Source organism: Coffea arabica, chromosome 1e, assembly GCF_036785885.1.
Source record: "Coffea arabica cultivar ET-39 chromosome 1e, Coffea Arabica ET-39 HiFi, whole genome shotgun sequence".
Taxonomy (NCBI): Eukaryota; Viridiplantae; Streptophyta; class Magnoliopsida; order Gentianales; family Rubiaceae; genus Coffea; species Coffea arabica.
In genome coordinates this window covers 29,304,966-29,308,810 of record NC_092311.1, presented here as the reverse complement: position 1 = coordinate 29,308,810, position 3,845 = coordinate 29,304,966, and the positions used below count along the sequence as shown (strand labels likewise).

At 35.0% G+C, this 3,845-nt stretch overlaps 1 long non-coding RNA gene across 2 annotated transcripts; it reads left to right on the top strand.

The window, feature by feature from the left end:
• Positions 1-2,393: 2,393 nt before the first annotated feature.
• On the top strand, positions 2,394-3,392 carry LOC140021370 (uncharacterized). Of its 2 annotated transcripts, none has more exons than XR_011825152.1 (2): positions 2,394-2,661; positions 3,334-3,392. It is a non-coding gene; the product is annotated as an uncharacterized lncRNA (long non-coding RNA). The 2 variants fall into 2 exon arrangements; XR_011825151.1 differs by having other exon boundaries at positions 3,320-3,392.
• The last annotated feature ends 453 nt before the right edge of the window (positions 3,393-3,845 follow it).

Below are 3,845 nucleotides of genomic sequence, written 5' to 3'. Positions count from 1 at the left end.
AGAGGCTAAAGATTTGAATACTATGACTATTGAATCTCTTATTAATTCTCTAACCTCTTATGAGCTGAAACTTAAGTCCAAAGTGCAAGAGGAAGAGGATGCAAAGGTAAGAAGGAGCATTGCTCTAAAAGCATTTCAAGATAAAGATGATTCAGCCTCCTTGGATGAAGAAGATATGAAAGTTGATGACAGTGATCTTACTCTCATAATAAGAAGTTTTAAGAGGATCCTCAACAAAAGGAGATTTAGAAGAGGAGGATCTAGCAATTCAGATTCTAATCAATTCAACAATGCAAGAAACAAAGAAAAGTATGAGGCCAACAAAAAGCAAGGTGACAAATGCTATGAATGCGGCGAACTTGGACACTACATGAGTGAATGTCCAGTGATGAAGAAGAAAGAAGGAAAAAAACCAAGATTCAACAAATTTCAATTCACATGGAATGAGTGCAACTCAGATGGTGAAATTGAAGAGGATGAAGAATCTGCTCAATTGGCTTTTATGGCCATTGGAGATGATGAGGTAACATCTTGTAACTCTCAATTTGAAAGTGATGATGAAACTAATGATGATCTTGAATCTTTCATTATAAAATTGCATGATAGTTTGAAAGAATCCTATGCTAGAAACAAGGAGTTAAAACAGAAAATTAGTTTTTTGCTTCAAGATAATGCAAATCTTTTTCAACAAAATAAAAAGTTGAAAGCTGAAAATGATTACTTCAAAAAGAGTGAGACTGCTTTACACTTTGAGCTTGATAGAAAAACAAAGCTTTGTGAATTGTTCAAAAAGGAACAAGGTGATTTGAAAAGAAGAATGGATGGTCTAAATGAATTGTTTAAACACAAGAAACAAGTCTGTTTTCAAAAGAATAGGTTGAATTCTAATTCCAACGAATTTACTATTTATAAGAGAAGACAAGTAAGATTTATTAAACCTATTCATATAAATAACTCTTTGGTTATGTGTAATTTCTGTTGTAAAAAAGGTCACATGAAAAGTGATTGCTATGTGAAAAAGAATATGAAAAAGGCATGAAATGCATGTGGATAGTTAGACATGATACTAACTCTAACAAGTAGGAGATTTTGGTAAGATTGATAAGATTCTTGTTCATAATGCTTTTTTGTAATTCTCTTTTGATGTTTCTGATGTTTTGAACTGAGTTTTTATTGATTTTTTATTGAATTTGTATGATGTCAAAAAGAGTGAAAAAAGAATAATGTTGATCTCATGATGATTTGCTGTGATTGCTGTCATTTCTCTGTTTTTATTTGGATTATTGGATTCTCTGTTATTGTTGCTGATTTTTAGTAGCTGATTTTTACTCTCATCTTATGATGACAAAAAGGGGGAGAAATGGATGCTACGTGTAAGGGGGAGTTATTCTGAAATTATAAGTTTAGATGCATTGTGTGAGAGGGAGCTTATGCTTATATGCTCAATTTTTTTCTTTCTTCCATCCATTGTTTTGTCATCATCAAAAAGGGGGAGAATGTTGACCTTGGTCCCTAGCTTTTGATGATTACAAAACAAATGGATGTTGCTAACATCTCCTCAAAGGCTTTTTCAGAAATGAAACATGTCTCTACCGGACGTCCGATGAAAACAAGATAATTTCTCAAATCTCTTTGTTTGCTGTCGGACGCACAAAAAGCTTGCACCGGACGTCCGAAAGAATTGAAGAAAATCTCTTAAACTCACTGCCTACTGTCGGACGCATAAAACAGGGCTATCGGACGTCCGACACTCCAACGGCTAGTTGACTCTTCAGCTACTTTCTATCCGTTGGAAACATTAATGAGGCACTTTCTTGATCCTATATGAATAGTGGTTGGTCAGATATTTCAAACAACTTTTGCACACTGAAGATACAAAAGATCTAGAGTGATTTTAGTGAGAAAATACTCTTCAAAGAAGATTTGTAGTCTTAGTGGTGTGAGGTTCTTTGTAAACTTTTCATTTGTGAGTGAATACTTCATGAGTGTAGCTCTGTGAGGGTTGTCCTGAGGGATAGTAAAACTTTCTGGCTTGACCGAGTGGTGTTCGGGGTAAGGAGGAGGTGAACCTTCCATTGTACGCAAGAGTGATTGTAATTCATCAATTTGAAAAAGTTTATTTGAATTAATCTACAAGCTCAAGAGGAGTTGGGTAGTTAATTGGTTTGCAATTCTTTCCTTTTTATTTACTTATTGTTACGTTTGTGATCTTTACACTGCTTATCTCTTTCACTTGGTTGTTTTCGATCCTTACACTCGGGTATTAAAAACTCGGTCAAACCCGGTCATAAACCGGGTTTGACCGGTGAACCGGATAATTTGATCAAACCCGATTTTTTTTTTGCCCTTTTTCTGCTTTTTTTTTTTCAGTCAAAAGTTGGACTAACCAACTAAAAAAGAGACGAAATTATCAAAACTTCGGGTCAGCTCCTCTGCTTCTCTTTCCGTACTTTTCTTCCTTTCTTCTTCAGCTCCAATAACCCTAAAATCTAAAAGCCTCCACCGCTGGCATTTGAGATTCACCGATCGTCGCTTAATCAAGGTTGCCGTTAGTCACTTTTCCTTCAATCTCTAGCCTCCACCGTCGCAACACCACTAGTTTCTTCAGATTTCAAGGTTCAATCAAGTAATTAACACGCTGGTGAACCGAAGCTAAATCTGGTAATTTTTATAATCTAAAGCAGTCGTGAAGATAGCTAATTCATTATGTTGAAGTTGATCTGTGACTAAAATTTCAGTATTTTTTTGATTTATTATGCTGGGCATTTGGGATTTGGATATTATGGGTGAGAATATCACGTCCTTATTAGAGAATCTGGAAATTTGAATTTGATTGTCTCTTCTTGTTTTCAAGTTTTTTCCATTGATGATTGGTTACTTTTCTTTGTCTGTTCCATCTGGGTTAACCATTTACTGGTAATAATTCGCACAACCATGCTTATATGTCCCTTCACGTTTCTCTGTTATAGCATCAGTACCGGTGCAAACTGGTTGGATACACTGGATCAAGAATTTTTAAGTTGATAATGATCACACAGTTCAAGCGAATAGTTATCTTTTCGTTTTGAGAATACACTGGATCAAAAGTTAATAATGTCTGTTACATGAATGAGTCTCTTCTGTAGTTTTGTTGACCAACTTATGTGTTTCCTACCTCAAAGGCCGATGGATACAATTATCAGTCGTACTAGTACCATGGACATAAATGGTAGAATAATATGCTACAACCATTTAATGCAGTTTTTAATGTCCTGTGGTCCAATAAAGCAGCAGTCTTTAGTGTAATTTCCTACCTCAATGTCTCTTCAGTCTTCTGTAGTTTTTAATGTGCAGCTTGATGATGAGGATGATCTTGATGACATCGATATCGAAAGTTATGAAATTGGAGAAAAGGGTGATGAAGATGAAGATAAAGATAAAGAATGGCTTAGATAGTTCTTTGGTTTAGAAATTGAACGTATTGTTTTATTTAGATTGATATTTATCAAGCATTTGAACATGAGCTTGTTACCTTATTTCGATTGCTATTTGTCAGGGATTAAACATGTATGGGATTTCTATTTTATAAATTTTGTGAGTTTGGTGAATTGGATATAAATTTAGATGATTGGGTTCTTTGGTTATATTTTGTAAATTTGATTTGTAGGAATATATATATATATATCTATATATGATGTATATATGACGTCATTCGGTTCGACCCCTATTGACCCCGGTCGAACCCATTGACCCCTGACCCTTGAGTTTGGCCGAGTCGATTCCCGGGCCGAGTCTGAAAACATAGCTTCTCATGTCTTAGCAGAAGCAAAACTTTGGTTCAATGGGGAGAGAATTTCTAGTAATAT